The sequence below is a fragment of the Dendrobates tinctorius genome, unplaced genomic scaffold (assembly GCF_039654945.1).
Source record: "Dendrobates tinctorius isolate UK_male_01 unplaced genomic scaffold, ASM3965494v1 ptg000138l, whole genome shotgun sequence".
Classification (NCBI taxonomy): domain Eukaryota; kingdom Metazoa; phylum Chordata; class Amphibia; order Anura; family Dendrobatidae; genus Dendrobates; species Dendrobates tinctorius.
Window position 1 is genome coordinate 11,914,194 of NW_027361806.1, and position 20,305 is coordinate 11,934,498.

General features: G+C 45.6%; 1 protein-coding gene and 1 long non-coding RNA gene across 3 annotated transcripts in view; one reads left to right on the forward strand and one right to left on the reverse strand.

Annotated features, from left to right (window-relative positions):
• The window catches only part of LOC141048718 (uncharacterized), a 71,027-nt gene extending 58,253 nt beyond the window's left edge, over window positions 1-12,774 (reverse strand). The window contains exon 1 of the long non-coding RNA XR_012220125.1: window positions 12,324-12,774. This is a non-coding gene — a long non-coding RNA (uncharacterized lncRNA). The remainder of the gene's footprint in view (window positions 1-12,323) is intronic.
• The window catches only part of FGGY (FGGY carbohydrate kinase domain containing), a 366,153-nt gene that overhangs the window by 21,209 nt on the left and 324,639 nt on the right, over window positions 1-20,305 (forward strand). The gene's annotated exons all lie outside the window — the stretch shown is intronic.

Genomic DNA, 20,305 nt, shown 5'->3' on the forward strand with positions numbered 1-20,305 from the left:
AAAGATGTTGAACAATACAGGGCCCAGGACAGAGCCCTGTGGTACCCCACTTGAGACATTCTTCCAACTGGATGTGCAGCCATTTACGACCACTCTTTGGGTCCGATCACTAAGCCAGTTATGAATCCACCTAACAGTTGCCTTGTCCATTCCATACTCAGTCATTTTTTCAATAAGGATTGTATGAGAGACTTTGTCAAATGCTTTGCTGAAGTCAAGATATACTATATCTACAGCATTTCCTTGATCCACCCAATCAGTGATACCGTCATAGAAGGAAATTAAGTTAGTCTGACATGACTTATTAGTTACAAACCCATGCAGACTCTGTTTAATCACTTCATTCTTATCCAGGTATTGACATACATGTTGTTTAATAATTTGTTCAAAGATCTTTCCTGGTATAGAAGTCAGACTCACCGGCCTATACTCCTTGTACAGTATGTGGTATTATTCGGTCACTATGTGGTGGTAATATGTGGCCTGGTCATGGTGAGGCGGTATTTGTCCCTTGTATGTGGTATTAATGGTAATTTAAAAAAATGTATGTGACCCATTCCCTTAAAGAAAAGCAAATAATAATATACCAAAAAAGAGTTTTTGGTATTTTAAGAAATATTTAATAGGTTAGAGTAGAATAGGGCCCAGCCAAAACAGTCTACCTTGTCGTGAAGGCGGCTTAAAAAATCTTTAGGCCAAAACCAAAGCTGATGGCTATATATGTGATGGTGGAGGTGAAGGTGAAGCTGTGGTGGAGACAGAGCTGGGGTGGAGCCTGGGCAGAGTCTCAAGGGGGCTCTGAAATTCCTGGTGGCAGTCCTGTCTGCCATTTGCAGGTTCGGCCAACATTGGACCAATGTGTATGGGGCCTTTAGGATAGGCCAACAACATCATCATTTCTGGACAACCCTTTTAAATAGTGTCAGTTGCAGATATAATTCGTAAATGGATGCATATACTGCCCCTATGACGGGGCTGAACAGTCACAGTGCTTGTTTCTTCTCCATTGGACAGTCACAGGTTGCAGACCACTACCTTAAATGAACCATTACCCAGGTTTGTTAATAAGGAACTTGGGGGAGGGGAACATTCAGCTTCTTCTCTGCGCCAGACACTCAGCTCTATTAAATCTCGTGTTCCCCGGAGAGCCAAGGAGAGCGGGTGTGGTAAGGGAGTTTGGACTGGAAAACCTCCTGCCAAGAGCTCTGGTTTATGATCCCGTTCATTACTGAGACATCTGTAAAATAATGCGAGAGACTAGAGGGATATTGTGCTGTAATGGCCGGAGCGTTATACAGTGCGGACTAGGCCGGGGCTGTGGAGTCACAAGGGGCGCCCAGAACTGAACCAAAATCCAAGAAAGCCCAAAGAAGAGACTCTACAGCTGTGGCCAAAAGTATTGACACCCCTGCAATTCTGTCAGATAATACTCAGTTTCTTCCTGAAAATTATTGCAAACACAAATTCTTTGATATTATTATCTTCATTTAATTTGTCGTAAATGAAAAAACACAAAAGAGAATGAAGAAAAAAGCAAAACATTGATCATTTCACACACAACTCCAAAAATGGGCCAGACAAAATTATTGGCACCCTCAGCCTAATACTTGGTTGCACAACCTTTAGCCAAAATAACTGCGACCAACCGCTTCCGGTAACCATCAATGAGTTTCTTAAAATGCTCTACTGGAATTTTAGACCATTCTTCTTTGGCAAACTGCTCCAGGTCCCTGATATTTGAAGGGTGCCTTCTCCAAACTGCCATTTTTAGATCTCTCCACAGGTGTTCTATGGGATTCAGGTCTGGACTCATTGCTGGCCACCTTAGAAGTCTCCAGTGCTTTCTCTCAAACCATTTTCTAGTGCTTTTTGAAGTGTGTTTTGGGTCATTGTCCTGCTGGAAGACCCATGACCTCTGAGGGAGACCCAGCTTTCTCACACTGGGCCCTACATTATGCTGCAAAATTTGTTGGTAGTCTTCAGACTTCATAATGCCATGCACACGGTCAAGCAGTCCAGTGCCAGAGGCAGCAAAGCAACCCCAAAACATCAGGGAACCTCCGCCATGTTTGACTGTAGGGACCGTGTTCTTTTCTTTGAATGCCTCTTTTTCTCTCCTGTAAACTCTATGTTGATGCCTTTGCCCAAAAAGCTCTACTTTTGTCTCATCTGACCAGAGAACATTCTTCCAAAACGTTTTAGGCTTTTTCAGGTAAGTTTTGGCAAACTCCAGCCTGGCTTTTTTATGTCTCGGGGTAAGAAGTGGGGTCTTCCTGGGTCTCCTACCATACAGTCCCTTTTCATTCAGACGCCGACGGATAGTACGGGTTGACACTGTTGTACCCTCGGACTGCAGGGCAGCTTGAACTTGTTTGGATGTTAGTGGAGGTTCTTTATCTAACATCCGCACAATCTTGCGTTGAAATCTCTTGTCAATTTTTCTTTTCCGTCCACATCTAGGGAGGTTAGCCACAGTGCCATGGGCTTTAAACTTCTTGATGACACTGCGCACGGTAGACACAGGTACATTCAGGTCTTTGGAGATGGACTTGTAGCCTTGAGATTGCTCATGCTTCCTCACAATTTGGTTTCTCAAGTCCTCAGACAGTTCTTTGGTCTTCTTTCTTTTCTCCATGCTCAATGTGGTACACACAAGGACACAGGACAGAGGTTGAGTCAACTTTAATCCATGTCAACTGGCTGCAAGTGTGATTTAGTTATTGCCAACACCTGTTAGGTGCCACAGGTAAGTTACAGGTGCTGTTAATTACACAAATTAGAGAAGCATCACATGATTTTTCGAACAGTGCCAATACTTTTGTCCACCCTCTTTTTTATGTTTGGTGTGGAATTATATCCAATTTGGCTTTAGGACAATTCTTTTTGTGTTTTTTCATTTAAGACAAATTAAATGAAGATAATAATACCAAAGAATTTGTGTTTGCAATCATTTTCAGGAAGAAACTGAGTATTATCTGACAGAATTGCAGGGGTGTCAATACTTTTGGCCACAACTGTATGTATCACATGAGATTGATTTTCATTGTGGCTAAATTAAAGCTCTAAACCTTATGGGGGCTTCACACATAGCGATATCGCTACATGTGATACTTACCTCCGACCGGCTCCCCGCTGGCTATCATTGATCGCGCGAGATCGTCCTGGTCTATTTCTCGGCGTTGGCTTCCTGCTGGCGTCGACGAGCGTGCCATGGATGCAGGTGGAAGACGTCACCCTCGCCACGTCTGAAAGGTAAGTGCGACCGCCGACCGCTGCTGCATCGCTGGTGAGATCTGCCTGTTTGGCAGCTCACTAGCGACCATTTAGCGATGCACCAGCGATCCTGACCGCGTCATATCGTGGTCGGGATCGCTGGTGCATCGCTAAATGTAAAGGGGTCTTCAGTCCTAAGAATCAGGGACATTGCGATACATGATGGCCTCTACTTTGATGTAGTCATAATTCTGCGTACAGGAGCTCAGCAGAAGAGATAAGAGCAATAAACCTCCTTCCATCACAGAGATCTCACTGACAGTATCTCAGTTTAGTCATTATACAGCCAGCAATGTCATGGGGAAAAAATAGAGCCTTATAAAGACTAAACTCTCCAAAAATGTTAATGACACAAGATACAAATGTGGTTTTAGCCTAAAATACATGCATTTATATAAAAAAAAATTGCTACACAAAGCACTAACAAGAGTGTCACATCAGCTGCAGAGGATGGAGGTCCTCAGGATGAAGCTTCTGATATACATCTCAGTTAACACCCTGGCTCCCCGCCAGGCCCAGCGCTCCCAGCCTCTGCATTTACCAGATTAATGCCATAAAGAGCTTCATCTTTTATTGCGCTGTTTTTAATTTGCTTTCACTTATTTATGCGCCGGTCGATTCATTTTTATCCTTCAACATTTTTCATCTTTCTGGGTGTTTTTAAAATGTTGTTTTTTTTTTTCTAAATTATTATTTTATTATATCATTAAAATGTTTATAATCATTGATACATTGTTTTATTTAATAACTTCATTGTGACAATGACAACAAAAGCCAAACTGAAATCGCTCTAAGGCCGGGGTCACACTAGCGTATGGCATCCGATGCGACATGCTAATGACCTTCGGCTCCTGCTCTGCTGCGAGTGGGAGCCGAGCGTCATGAGACTGAGCCTCCACACAGAGCAGATCGGAGCGCAGCTGCGGAGGAGGCGGAGAAAGAAATTTCTCCATCTCCTCCATTGCCGGGCGATCGGCGTATATCGCACTGCGCTGGGATGATATCCGAGTGATGTGCGCTGTGTCACTCACACCCATAGACTTATATAGGTGCGAGTGAGCCGAGACTCGGCCGAGTGCCGGTGACAATCACAGCATTCTGCGATTTCACTCACATGTAGAATGAGGCCAAGGAAAAAAACGCTGATGGGAGCTGCCCCATAGCACTCGTCCGTATTCATCGCTAGTATGACCCCGGCCTAAAGCCTTTAAGCAGATTCTGGTTTTAAGGCGGAGAGCTCCTTTACGAAGTTTCAATACTGTGACTCTCAGCATGTGTGTATGTGCACAGTGACTGCACCAGCAGAATAGTGAGTGCAGCTCTGGGGTATAATGCAGAATGTAACTCAGGATCAGTAATGTAATGTATGTACACAGTGACTGCACCAGCAGAATAATGAGTGCAGCTCTGGAGTATAATACAGGATGTAACTCAGGATCAGTAATGTAATGTATGTACACAGTGACTGCACCAGCAGAATAGTGAGTGCAGCTCTGGAGTATAATACAGGATGTAACTCAGGATCAGTAATGTAATGTATGTACACAGTGACTGCACCAGCAGAATAGTGAGTGCAGCTCTGGAGTATAATACAGGATGTAACTCAGGATCAGTAATGTAATGTATGTACACAGTGACTACACCAGCAGAATAGTGAGTGCAGCTCTGGGATATAGTACAGGATGTAACTTGGGATCAGTAATGTAATGTATGTACACAGTGACTGCAGCAGCAGAATAGTGAGTGCAGCTCTGGAGTGTAATACAGGGTGTAACTCAGGATCAGGAATGTAATGTATGTACACAGTGACTGCACCAGCAGAATAGTGAGTGCAGCTCTGGGATATAGTACAGGATGTAACTTGGGATCAGTAATGTAATGTATGTACACAGAGACTGCACCAGCAGAATAATGAGTGCAGCTCTGGAGTATAATACAGGATGTAACTCAGGATCAGTAATGTAATGTATGTACACAGTGACTGCACCAGCAGAATAATGAGTGCAGCTCTGGAGTATAATACAGGATGCAACTCAGGATCAGTAATGTAATGTATGTACACAGTGACTGCACCAGCAGAATAGTGAGTGCAGCTCTGGGATATAGTACAGGATGTAACTCAGGATCAGTAATGTAATGTATGTACACAGTGACTGCACCAGCAGAATTGTGAGTGCAGCTCTGGAGTATAATACAGGATGTAACTCAGGATCAGTAATGTATGTTTACAGTGACTGCACCAGCAGAATAGTGAGTGCAGCTCTGGAGTATAATATAGGATGTAACTCAGGATCAGTAATGTAATGTATGTATACAGTGACTGCACCAGCAGAATAGTGAGTGCAGCTCTGGAGTATAATACAGGATGTAACTCAGGATCAGTAATGTAATGTATGTATACAGTGACTGCACCAGCAGAATAGTGAGTGCAGCTCTGGAGTATAATACAGGATGTAACTCAGGATCAGTAATGTAATGTATGTACACAGTGACTGCACCAGCAGAATATTGAGTGCAGCTCTGGGGTATAATACAGGAGGTAACTCAGGATCAGTAATGTAATGTATGTACACAGTGACTGCACCAGCAGAATAGTGAGTGCAGCTCTGGAGTATAATACAGGAGGTAACTCAGGATCAGTAATGTGACACTACGTTGCATGTGACATGTTTCAGAGTTGGATAAACCTTTGCATTGTTCTTTGTCAGTACTGAATTGTCAGGTTTTCCAGGAATAAAGGAACGTTTACTTTCTCCACTTATTAGCACATTTTTGGGACTCCGCTTCCACACTGTACAGGACTGCATCTTGCTTACAACAAGTGACAGCTGAGCCTAATTTTCACAGAATGTAACTATAACAATGATGACAGCATAATCTGCAGACGTCTTGGACTGAGACCTTACAGTTTATTGCGCACCTTGAAGAAAAGGACCCGAGTCCAGAATCCAAACCAGATGTGCTGCTCATAAAGGAGCGTTGTACGTTCACATGTGTTGTGCAGCTACCCTGGGATCTCTATAAGTCAAAACATTCATGTCACCTGGCAACAGAAACAACACAGCAAGCCCGGTCGGCGGGCATCTGACGCGCCAGGATTGGCCTGATTTAGAGGGACGAGTGGTACCCGGATGCCTGGGGACATAGTGGGGATGTAGAGGAATCTTTTCGTGGCGGGCTGATCTGCATTTTGTGCTCCCACATAATAGGAAACAGCTCGGGAGATTATTCTCACATGTGGTTTGTGGTCGTAAAATGCAATGAAAATCCTAAAGAATATCCCAGAGTAATATAAAGTATACAGCCCTGTGCAGGACCGCGGGAGATGGGGACATCCCTATAGGACCATTTATCCAAATCTCACAAATTCTGTGCTAATTGGTTCCATTCCTAATATTTCTTTGTAGAAGACAGAGCTAATATTCTTGGATGATCTAACCAGGTGGCAAAGACAACCAAACCAAGGGAAAACTACCATCTATAATGGACTCTGAGGTTAGCATGCTGGTGCGTTAGAAAAGCCACCTAGCAATATGGGTCAGACGCCCGTGCACCTGATCGGCAGTCCTGAATTAGGATGGGGTCACTACATTGCATGGTACAGTTCTGCCTGTCTGCAGTCACCACTAGAGGGAGCACAGTAATAGCACCGTATACAGTGATCACAGCTCCCCCTAGTGGTGACTGCACATGGACACAATGGCATCATGTAAGTATGTGTCCGAGTTGAAATAATAACACCTAACAGGGTATAAATGCGCCATAGATACAGATTTGCTATTGGGTTCCAGGAGTCTCAAGTTACAGTATTGTTGTCTGCTCATATCCCTATAGGGGTTGTCCAGGATTGGGCTTCATGTCTGCAATCACTCTATGTGACTGCAGACTTGTGAATCCTCACAGCTGATACTGTGCTTGAGGTCAGGATTCTCTGGTGGTGGCAATGGGCGGGCATGTGACTGCAAGTAGGCGGTTTGCAATCATGCTGTCACGTGACCACTAGACGTACACAGCCTCGCACAATACGAGTGAATTGACAAGTCTAGTTGGAATGTGGTCGGAAGTATATAAATTACATGCTTCCATTCAATTTGTGGAGAATTTTGTTACTTTGCGCTGTGAGAATTCACAGAGTGACTGCAGACTTGAGTCCCAATCCCGCACATCCCCTTTAAGGGATGTATAGACCCCTTTAAACACAAGGTTCTGTACTTGGCTGCATGTTTTGCACCTTTTATCTTTGCAGCGTATATCAGGAGCGGGATCACTGTTTTCCAAAAATATTTTTTCACTGCATTCTCAGAAAATTGTCCAGAAAATCAGACTTTATATTTAGGACATTTTTTAGATACTGGTTGTCCCTGGCCAGTAGAGCTTGTGGGTTCTCGTTACAGGGGCCCGGACTTTTATTGCCATACCATTGTCCTCTCCCGTACAGATGTATAACTTGCAGTTCAGTGATCATTGGATTGCAACATCTGGAGCTTTAATGACGGCCATGATAGTTATCTCTCCGCTGTTCCAGGGGCGGCTATAAACCAGAAATAAATGGATAGAAGATTATCCACTGGACAGAGCTCTACAGTCATGGCCAAAAGTTTAGAGAATGGCACAAATATTAATTTTTACAAAGTCTACTGCTTCATTTTTTCTAATGGCAATTTGCATATACTCCAGAATGTTATAAAGAGTGATCAGCTTAACAGCAATTACTTGCAAAGTCAATATTTGCCTAGAAAATTAACTTTATCCCCCAAAACACATTTCAACATCATTGCAGCCCTGCCTTAAAGGACCAGCTAACACCGTTTCAGTGATTGCTCCATTAGCACAGGTGTGGGTGTTGATGAGGACAGGGCTGGAGATCAATCTGTCATGATTAAGTAAGAATGACACCACTGGACACTTTAAAAGGAGGCTGGTGCTTGGCATCATTGTTTCTCTTCTGATAACCATGGTTATCTCTAAAGAAACACGTGCAGTCATCATTGCACTGCACAAAAATGGCCTAACAGGGAAGAGTATCGCAGCTAGAAAGATTGCACCTCAGTCAACAATCTATCACATCATCAAGAACTTCAAGGAGAGAGGTCCCCTTGTTGCCAAAAAGGCTCCAGGGTGCCCAAGAAAGACCAGCAAGCGTCAGGACCGTCTCTTAAAAGTGTTTCAGCTGCAGGATCGGGCTACCAGCAGTGCAGAGCTTGCTCAGGAATGGCAGCAGGCAGGTGTGAGTGCATCTGCACGCACTGTGAGGCGGAGACTCTTGGAGCAAGGCCTGGTCTCAAGGAGGGCAGCAAAGAAGCCACTTCTCTCCAGGAAAAACATCATGGACAGACTGATATTCTGCAAGAGGTACAGGGAGTGGACTGCTGAGGACTGGGGTAAAGTCATTTTCTCTGATGAATCCCCTTTTCGATTGTTTGGGACATCTGGAAAACGGCTTATTCGGAGAAGACCAGGTGAGCGCTACCACCAGTCTTGTCTCATGCCAACTGTCAAGCATCCTGAAACCATTCATGTGTGGGGTGGCTTCTCAGCCAAGGGAATGGGCTCTCTCTCAGTCTTGCCTAAAAACACAGCCATGAATAAAGAATGGTACCAGAATGTCCTCCAAGAGCAACTTCTCCCAACCGTCCAAGAGCAGTTTGGCGATCAACAATGCCTTTTTCAACATGATGGAGCACCTTGCCATAAAGCAAAGGTGATAACTAAATGGCTCAGGGAACAAAACAGAGATTTTGGGACCATGGCCTGGAAACTCCCCAGATCTTAATCCCATTGAGAACTTGTGGTCAATCATCAAGAGACGGGTGGACAAACAAAAACCTTCAAATTCAGACAAAATAAAAGCATTGATTTTGCAAGAATGGACTGCTATCAGTCAGGATTTGATCCAGAAGTTGATTGAGAGCATGCCAGGGAGAACTGCTGAGGTCCTGAAGAAGAAGGGTCAACACTGCAAATATTGACTTGCTGCATTAACTCATTCTAACTGTCAATATAACCTTTTGTTACTCATAATATGATTGCAATTATATTTCTGTATGTGATAAAAACATCTGACAAACACACATAAAAACCAGAGGCCAGCAGATCATGTGAAAATATAGTATTTGTGTCATTCTCAAAACTTTTGGCCATGACTGTACATAAGGGCAGTTTCACACGTCAGTGTCTCCGGTACGTGTAGTGACAGTTTTCTCACGTACCGGAGACACTGACACACGTAGACACATTCTCATGAATGTGTCTATGCAGATGTCAGCGCGTTTTCACTGACCGTGTGTCCATGTGCAAAACACGCTGACATGTCCGTTTTTGTGTAACAGCACGGATCACACGGACCCATACAAGTCAATGGGTCCGTGTAAACACGTGCTGCACACGGATGCTGTCCGTGTGCGATCCGTGTGCGTTTTTAAAAGTCAAAGGGTTAACATTGAAACTTATTTTTCCAATACACGGACATACGGATAGCACACGGATGTCACACAGATGGCCTACGTATCCACACGGACACGGATAGCTCCGGTACCGGTTTTTCCAGTACCGGAATTATCTGGACGTGTGAAACTGCCCTAAAATGTAACGGTCATCTCAAAAAAGTTTTGGACTTGTCATAGAAACACGTCTGACGTTTTGATCAGAAGCGCTAAGCTCAACTTACAGAAAGTCTATGGAGGACGGACTCGCCTTTCGGCGGCGCGTTTCTGCTCCTTCGTTTTAGCGCACAGCGTTTGTCTCTGTCCCCGAACCTCCACCGATCAAAACTTTTGAAATGTCCTTATCACAAAAAGTTTTCCAAAATGACACTTTTACCCTTTAGAACTTACTGGTGACTTTGTGATCTTTTGTTGAACACTGATACATTTTTATACAATGTTGCAGGTTGTATTGGGTGATACTGGCACCGGGCCAGGCATCGTATAGAAGAAGAGGGATAGTTAGCATGGAGGGTGTAAAAATAAACAGATTTTTAGTAATTAGGCAGCGATTACATGGCACATTATCTAACAGTGAGTAAGAAGGAACAGCTTTCCCTATCTGTCAGTGTGGTGGGTGGGAGGGCAGCGGTGACTCAGGGGGGACATACACTGTGCGTTTGTGTAATATCTGTACTGTTGTGTTTTGTGATGTCTTAAACAGATGGCAAATATATTTTTTACTGGAGCTTTGAAGCAACACATGACTAATGCTGAGTGTATAGAGCTTTTTCTGCCCTTTAGTCGTGCTCCGAACTGCAATTAAAGGGAACCTGTCAACACATTTTTATTTATGGAAGGATTGGCCGAGCGGTATAGGTGCTTGTCCCCCAATATAAAAATTATAACTTTTTTGTAGATATCATAAAAAATAATAGCATAGAAGCTATATGCAAATCAGGCTATATGTGTAGTGGGGGTGTGACAATACACTTGAAAGAAGCAGCATTGACACGCCCCCAGTGCACATCCACCCTTATTTGCATAAGACTTCTCTGCTTCATTTCTCATGACAGGTTCGATACAAAAAAAATTGCAATTCTTGTTAATTGCTAATAATTTTGAGGAACAAGCATCTATGCAGCCAGACCACTACTACGGTCATAAGTAAAAAAAAAAAAAAAAAAAGTGCTAACAATAAAATTAAACAGTAAAGTAAACCTAAAATTCTTGAATCATCTTTTTGTGCCACTCTCTCTGGGTGACGAGCAATATTACGATACAAGATTTTTATGGCTTTCAAATATTTCTACTTGGTAAATCAAAATATTATTTATTGACTATTATGTGTTTCTTATATAACGCCATCATATTAAACAGCGCTTTACAGACACCATCACTGTCCCCATTGGGGCTCACAATCTAGATTCCCTATCAGTATGTCTTTGGAATGTGGGAGGAAACCGGAGAACTCGGAGGAAACCCACGCAAACACGGGGAGAACATACAAACTCCTTGCAGATGTTGTTCTTGGTGGGATACATATTGCAGACTGGGCAGGTCTTATTGTGTAACTAGATGGATTTTTGATCTTGTCCTGGAGGACCCAGAATGCCTATGTATCACATGGTGAACCCACTGAATTATATGGAAACTGTGCAATGCTTCATTTATCTCCTGGTCCCTGTTCCCGTTTAGTATGTTCCTCCCTGTCCCTATCCTCCTCCCTATTGTTGGTTAGTGCTTTTGCATGATTCAGATTTTCTGTTATCCCTGTTTTGCCTGTTTTACATTTCTGTCCCATGCCTTATGGGGTGCCGGAAGGGACAGATTAACCGGAGCATAGTTAGGTCAGAGATTGGGGCCTCTGTACCTTCAAGAGTGCCCCCGGGACAGGGATAGTTAGGGTCCCAGTTCCATGGACAGTTTGAGGCCCCCCTTCCTTACCGAAGACCGTCATAGCATGACATCAGTGCTGTTAATGTATCGGTAAAGTCAATATGCCTGGCCCCTATCGAACACATAGTATCAGTGCTCCAGGAGCTCGGCCCATAGCAGTATAACCCAGCGGCTTTGCAGCCTCCTCTCCTCTAAATTGTTAGAATAAATCCTTAGGTCGATGCCATCTCTGCTGGTTTTTGCTGAGATTTTAAAGCGCTCTGCCAAAGTGACACTTTGGCTTGTAAAATGATTACTTTGTATTCTTGCAAACGGAGGAGGAAATATAACATAATGCGACTTTTTCATTTTATTACTTTCTGGAATAAGAGCAGAATCGCTTACAATGTCATTCCCAATAGAATTCATGGATCTGATTCTAGGTATTGGGCTTTATTCAGTGTGAAGTGGTTCAGCTCCTTTCTAGAGGGGACTGGAGCAGACAGGCAGGCCCGGATTGGCAATATAACCAACCGGGCATTTTCCCGCTGGGCCGCTGTCATGTGGGCCGCGGGCGGCAGCGCCCGATCAAATGGCCGCTTGTCAGCTGCTGCGGCCACTGTGGCTCCTGCCGCCGGCCCGATAGTTTCCAAGTTCCTCCCGCACTGCAGGGAGATAAGCCGCCACGCCTCCCCCACGCACCCCATCCTCGCCGCAGCATGAGACCCCCTCCCCCCCGCAGCCACTCACAGTGTCGCTTGCCTTCTCTGTTCGCAGGACCTGTGATGAGGTCACAGGAGGAGAGGAGTCAGGGGGTCACATGATCAGGAGCCTTTGTCCAGACCCCTGATCATGTGACCCCTGACTCCGCCCCTCCTGTGACCTCATCACAGGTCCTGTGCGCACAGCCTTGCCTCTTGGTGTCTGCAGGACTCTGCTGTGCTGTTGTCATGGTGCTGGATGAGATAAGTATGTGTGGGGTCAGGAGGGGTTTACAGGGTAGATGTAGCAGGGCTGTATGTGTGTGGGGTGTACTGAGCGGAGTCGTGTGTGTATGAGGTGTACGGAGCGGAGCCGTGTGTACGAGGTGTATGGAGCGGAGCCGTGTGTGTGCGAGGTGTACGGAGCGGAGCCGTGTGTGTACGAGGTGTATGGAGCGGAGCCGTGTGTGTACGAGGTGTACGGAGCGGAGCCGTGTGTGTACGAGGTGTATGGAGCGGAGCCGCGTGTGTACGAGGTGTACGGAGCGGAGCCGTGTGTGTACGAGGTGTACGGAGAGGAGCCGTGTGTGTACGAGGTGTACGGAGCGGAGCCGTGTGTGTACGAGGTGTATGGAGCCGAGCCGTGTGTGTACGAGGTGTACGGAGCGGAGCCGTGTGTGTACGAGGTGTACGGAGCGGAGCCGCGTGTGTACGAGGTGTACGGAGCGGAGCCGTGTGTACGAGGTGTACGGAGAGGAGCCGCGTGCACGAGGTGTACGGAGCGGAGCCGTGTGTGTACGAGGTGTACGGAACGGAGCCGCGTGTACGAGGTGTACGGAGCGGAGCCGCGTGCGCGAGGTGTATGGAGCGGAGCCGCGTGCGCGAGGTGTATGGAGCGGAGCCGCGTGCGCGAGGTGTATGGAGTGGAGCCGCGTGCACGAGGTGTACGGAACAGAGCCGCGTGTACGAGGTGTACAGAGCAGAGCCGTGTGTGTACGAGGTGTACGGAGCAGAGCCGTGTGTGTACGAGGTGTACGGAGCGGAGCCGCGTGTGTACGAAGTGGAGCCGCGTGTGTACGAAGTGTACGGAGCGCAGCCGCGTGTGTACGAAGTGTATGGAGAGGAGCCGTGTGTGTATGAGGTGTACGGAACAGAGCCGCGTGTACAAGGTGTACGGAGCGGAGCCGCGTGTGTACTTGGTGTACCGAGCGGAGCTGCGTGTGTTTGGGGTATACGGAGCGGAGCCTTATGTGTACGGGATGTACGGAGCGGAGCCAAGTGTGTACAAAGCATACAAAGCGGGCTTTTCCCACGGACACAGGAGTACACGGCGGAGCCCCGAGGAGCATTTTAAAACACACACGTGATGTTCCACCTGAAGTGATGTGCTTGAAGCTGACCGGAAATGAGATAATTTCTTAAGGAGAATGTAACAGAACCAGGAATGCTTCAGATCCATCACCGTGTCCTCCTCCGACAGCGCAGACAGCAGGATCGCCTTGGAATCGGGGATGTCGGCCTTGTGAGCGGATCATGATAGGTCCTGCATCGGGAGGCTCAGGTGGGCATTACAATGGGAGCCGGGCTGCTATAGTATCTTTATAGAATCTTTCTTTATTTCTTTCTCTCTTTTTCTTTCTTTCTCTGTTCTTTCTCATTCTCTGTTCTGTCTTTCCCTCATTTTCTTTTTCTCTCTCTCTGTTCTTTCTTTCCCCTCTTTCTTTCTTTTTCTTTCCTTTCTTTCTTTCTTTCTTTCTTTTCTTTACTTCTTTCTCTCTCTATTCTTTCTCTGTCTCTCTCTGTTCTTTCTTTCCCCTCTTTCTTTCTCTCTATTCTTTCTCTGTCTCTCTCTGTTCTTTCTTTCCCCTCTTTCTTTCTCTCTCTCTCTGTTCTTTCACTGTCTCTCTCTGTTCTTTCTTTCTTTTTTCCCCTCTTTCTTTCTTTCTTTTTTTTCTTTTTTCTCTCTCTCTCTCTCTGTTTTCTCTCTTCCTTAGTGCCAGTCAGTGTGCCCATAATGCCAGTCACTGTGCCCTCAGTACCAGTCAGTGTGATCAGCAGTGCTAAATGGGTGCGATTAGGCGTGGACATGGGTGTGACTAGTTGTGGAATGGGTGTGGCCGGGCGTAGCTTAAAATTTGCAGCGGCGTGCTGCGCGCGCCGCAGTCTTTGTCCCTCTTACCCTTCCTCAAAAGTTGGGAGGTATGATAGGGGCAGCTATGACCAGGGGGTCTGGTGGCCCAATGGATAGCAGGTCTGCCAGGAATTCTGTCACCGTGCATACAAAAGGTACTGTACTGTACCTAAAAGCAATAAATAGGACTGAGCTGAAATACTGGACACAGCTGTGACTACATGGTATATAGTCGTGTTAATCTCCTCTCACTGCTTGTAACCTACAACTGTACAAAAATATTATATAGTCACCATGTGACTAGTGGGCCTGTGTAACTTCAAATGCCAGGGCTGAATTTTAGTCCCAGTCCGGCCCTGCAGACAGGAGAGGGGTTCTGTGCAAGAAAGGCACTGGACAGTGGAGGACACAGACAGCAGGTGCCCCCCCCATGGAATATCAGCTTATAGGCTCCTAACACCACAATTTTTTTACATTTAGGAGATTGCTATTTTTTTCACCCCAATGAAGAAAAAAAGTGCAACGTGACGGAGAGAAAAGTACACAAAGATGTGGTCTATCACAAACACTCCCAAAGAGGAGACGGATCCACAACCCTCTGAGGCAGTGTGCCAGAGGAGGGTCAGGGATAAGTGGTCTTCTCTTGTGGAAGCTTAGGAAGAGCTCGTCTTACTCCCAACTTTAAAATTGACTGCCACATCTTTTTTCGGACAAGAGTCACAGTCTAGTTCTGTCTTTCCAGGGAGGGGAGGACAAGGTGTTGCAGTTCATGAGAAACCTGATGACTGCACCCCCCTGCCCAAACCTCAGGGTGCACATCCCATAAGATTCCGCACCCTCATATTAGAGGATATCCCATATGTGCTCTAAAAATCCACCAGGTTTTGGAGGATGGGTAATAATTCTTTTTGCAAAGCTGACTTAAGGAGTCTTAAGGTTCCCATACATTTTAGATGCATTTATTTACTTATAGAGATCATCATTATCACTGTCCCCATTGGGGCTCACAATCTACATTCCCTTTCAGTATGTATTTGGAGTGTGGGAGTAAACTAGAGAATCTGGAGGACAGCCACGCAAACACAGGGAGAACACACAAACTTGTTGCAGATGTTGTCCTTGGTGGGATTTGAACCCAAAACCCCAGCGCTGCAAGGCAACAGAGCTAACCATTGAGCCACCATACAGTCCTAACCATTGAGCCACCATACAGTCCTAACCACTGAGCCACCGTACAGTGCTAACGACTGAGCCACCGTACAGTCCTAATCACTGAGCCACCGTACGGTGCTAATCACTGAGCCACCGTACGGTGCTAATCACTGAGCCACCGTACGGTGCTAACCACTGAGCCACCGTACAGTGCTAACCACTGAGCCACCGTACAGTGCTAACCACTGAGCCACCGTACAGTTCTAACCACTGAGCCACCGTACAGTTCTAACCACTGAGCCACCGTACAGTGCTAACCACTGAGCCACCGTACAGTGCTAACCACTGAGCCACCGTACAGTGCTAACCACTGAGCCACTGTGCTGCCCATTAGATAAGATTAGATACGCTCTGCCAAATGCACCAGTGTTCTCTATGGGAAAATCGTCTGACAGCCACTTATCTCCCAGAGAGCAAAAGGATCAGGTGATTGGATTCAAACTGCCTGATCCTTATGTCCCTTGACATAATCTGTTGAGGGATATTAGGAAGACCCCTATGCACATAAGGTGGTCGTAAAGACATACTGACAGGGAATGTAGATTGTGAGCCCCAATGGGGACAGTGATGATAATGTCTGTAAAGCACTGTGGAATTAACGGCGCTATGTAACTGAATAAAATAAATAGTCCTGACAAAATCGTCAGGATTTGCTGACTTTTTTCTGATGTACTGTATATGAGGCTCCTGAAAAACAGCGCAAAGCTCCCTTGAAAAAAAGTATGCAAATTATCTCTCCTCCAGAAGGAAGGAAAGCTGTCTCTCCAGTGCCACCTATTGGAGGTCGTTAGTCTACAAGTCAATGTCTCCCTATCAGGACTTGTAACAGGGACCAGGGATAAAAGCCAAGTCCTGGCCAAAAGATCCCGATATGTAAACCGGTGTTTAGGGGTTCACGCCCCTCCTCCGTACAGAACTGGGTGTTGGTTGGGTTGGTGGTGGAAGATCTTGGAGGAACAGCTCTAAAAGTCAAACTTGTAATAATAGCAAGAAGTTGTAGCTTTGAGGCTACGTGCACAAGCTGCGGAATGCTGCGCGGATTTGGCCGCTCAAAAGACCTGCGGATTGCTCTGCGGTTTTGCCCTGCGGTTTTCTATCTCCACAATGGAGGAGATGGCAAACCGCAGCGGAATCCGCAGAAAGAATTGACATGTCAATTCTTTCTGCGGTTTCAAAACCGCGGAAAAATCTGCACCGTCTGCACTGCGGTTTTTTATTCCCATAGGGAATAATGGTGCTGTACACCGCAGCAAAAACTGCTGCAGATCCACAGCGGCCAAATCCGCTGTGGAACCGCAGCAGAATCCGCAGCGTGTGCACACAGCCTTAAGGTGTCATCAGGCTCCGTAATTGGCCCCAGCAGGGGACACAGACACAAGAGGCCCCTGAGTAAGAACAATGTGTTGGCTCCATTCCGCCAGCCTAGGACCTGGTAGTGGCCCCTTTACCTCTCGGGTCCCTATGCGGTTGCACCAATGGTACGTCGGCCCCTCAGGAGATGCAGTACACAGGTTGATAGGATTGTTCTAAGTGCTGCAGAGAGGAGAGTTTTTACCAGGAGGGCAGGAAAGGGTCCATCCAACAATGAAATAATTGTTTAAACCATCCTGTTCCAACATTGTATCCGGCTGTTTACTTCCAGGGTAAACATTCTCTACTTCAGACTTCTGAATCATTGGAGCATCAAAGGGCTCCAGGTCCTGTGTATATTCCTCCGCCTCCCCCCAAATCACACAGACACTTCCTACTTCAAAGAGTCTGTCTTTCTGGGGGTTCCCGGCCAGTGCTTTATGGCCATGCAGCTTCCTACCTTCCATGGTTGTTAATCATCCTCATGACTGAATTTATTATGAAAGCTGCTGGAGCGTGAGATCTTCAGTCCTCAACAGTTTCTGCTGCTTTAATGATTTACACAGGAGGATTATCCCTGATCCAGTGAACCCCTGCTGCAATCACAGCCTTATCAACTCACTAACCAGACCCAGGAGATACTATGTGGCCCATGTGAATGGATACAGTAGACTAGACAACGTATGCTTTCGTAGGGTTGTTATGGTATTAATCATTCATGGATAGGTGTAAAATTGGCGGACTGGCCCATTCTGGGTATATGTTGACCAAGATATGGATACCACACAGCCCTCATCAGGATCTACATAAAGTAAATGTTACCCAAGTGCAACATGTTTCCCCATCTCATGACCTTTATTACCACTGGTCCAGACCACCCAAAGGGCCCACTTGCAAGTGCCTATACTCAGGAAACATTCGTTCCTGGCTAATAGACCATCTAAAAAGACGGAAAACACCCCACAAATGAGTGAAATAAAAAAAATAATAAAAGATTAAGCATCATTATCGGCAGCACATTGTGCTTCTGTTTAACCAGGTGATGTGCAGCCAAGAACAACGATATTCCATGTACACAGAACGAGTGTATTAATAACTGTGAACGTGCCGTGTAAATCCATCATTAAGGCCCCAAACACTTTAGATAACTGTTCGGTTGACATTTATCTTCCCTGACTCCCCCATGCAAAGCAACGTTTGGGACACCAAGTGCTTGCGAGCTCCTTTTGAGAGAGCCGTTGACAGACAATATGTAAAGGATCAGCTGCTGAAATTCAGGATGCCTAATCCTACTCCCTCCAATGTCATTCTTTCAGCAACTGCAATGCATCGCCATAAACATCACACGCCAACATCATGCTTCCCTATAGGCATCACTGTGCCCCATTTGTGCTTCACTGTAGGTATCACTGAACCCCCACCATGCTTCAAAGTAGGCATCACCAGGTCCCCACCATGCTTCACTGTGGAAATCACCAGGTTTCCGCCATGCTTCACTTTGGAAATCACCAGGTCTCCAACATGCTGCACTGTAGGCATGGTGTTCTTTTCAGCATATGCTTCACTTTTCCTCGTCCAGACATCACTATCCACAGACGAGGTACTATCCACAGACGAGGTAAGTTCCAGCTTTGTTTCATCTCTCCACAGAACAGAATTCAAGAACTTCTGTGGATTATTTACAGTTTTCAACATATTTGAGTTGACTTTTCTTGTGCTTTTAGGTCAATAAAGGTGGCGTCTTGGAATTCAGGCATAAAGACCTTCAGCATTTAGTATGCTCCTTATTGTGCAAGCTGAGACCTCAGTAGTTCCCGCTGTCACCAAATCTTGTTGCAGGTCTTTTGCAATCACTTAAGAGTTTCTGACCACTTTCTGGTGGCAAACGGTGACAGTTTCCTCTTTGTGGAACGTGCGGGTAGTATAACCAATGTTTATTTCGCTTTGAATTCGTGCGCTCTGCTTCCTGCTTTGTCTCTAGTGACATTCAATGAATTTCTATCTTTTTGTATCCTTCCCCATGGACCTGTGTCCACTAATATTCTTGGGTTGTCAAGATAGTGCTCCAAAAAGGTTCCTCAGGAGCGGTCAGAAGCTGATGTCTGGCTATGTATCACATTTGCAGCAGGTCATAACAGCCAGGGGGCATCTACTAAGTACTAAAGACACTTGTCATGAAGAGGGTGAATAATTCGGAGATTGCAGGAGTCAGTAAAAATGACATTTTCTGCTGAATTAGTAGAATCCACTTTATACATTAGTTACGTTGAGATAGTTACATCTCGTTTCATTGTTTTATTGCAAACAGCAGAAAGTTTCTAAATTTGCTAATAAACCAGATTTCTTTTGGGGGCTGAATGATTTGGATTGTGACTGTAGACACAATTCATGGAGGATATTGAGAGACCGATGGATAAGAGGAGGTGAAAACACTCAGACCGAGTAAATGTGGGGAAGAAGAAAGTGATCATCGCAAACTTTCCATCTCCAATTTTACCTATTGCCAGAGATGGTCGTTCCTGCCTTAGTTGGGTTCATTTCCAAAGTTTTTTATGTGTCGACTGCAGGTTTGATCACCCAAACTAACAGCATCATAATCCCAAAGATACAGAATTGTCCTGTAAGTCACCGGGAGATGTTTACACTCCCTGAGGCTTTAGTTTTCACATACTGCGTCCATTCACGTGATGTTTTTGGATACGTTTTCCTGTCTGAGTAAATTTGTACAAATGTAAGTACGTGGCTTTTCTTTCAACAGTAAATCAATGGCGTCTACTGGCAACGATGGGTTTTAAAGATAAAAAAAAAAAAACCTGAGATCATTTTGTCTTGTGCAATGAAAATGAGCCTGAGGTGTGGAAAAAAGCTCATCAGTCGCTTCACACACCCCTGTGACAGGGCCTCTGTAATAAAACAGATTTACTGGGTTGTTAACAGGGAAGCTGAATGTGGATTGCACTAAATAAGTGATATGAGTGGAAAGGAAAAGGTTAAACAATCACATTGGTAGGGAGGGTAGTTACAAACCAGTAGCTAGCACTCCTTTTAATGGACAGGTGACTGTGATGACGAGGACACCTCTCTACCTGGAGACGTTAAAGAACTTACAGGTTTCCATAAATATAAAGCAACTGGATAGCAGTGACTGGTGAAGAATCCAACCACTAGAGACTGGTGCAAATAACCACCAGAAACCGGGGACTGGTGCATCCAACCACCAGGGACTGTTCTATCCAACCACCGAAAACCGGGACTTGGGCATCCAACCACCAGAAACCAGGGACTGGTGCATCCAACCACCGGAAACTCGGAACTGGTGCATCCAATCACCAGAAACT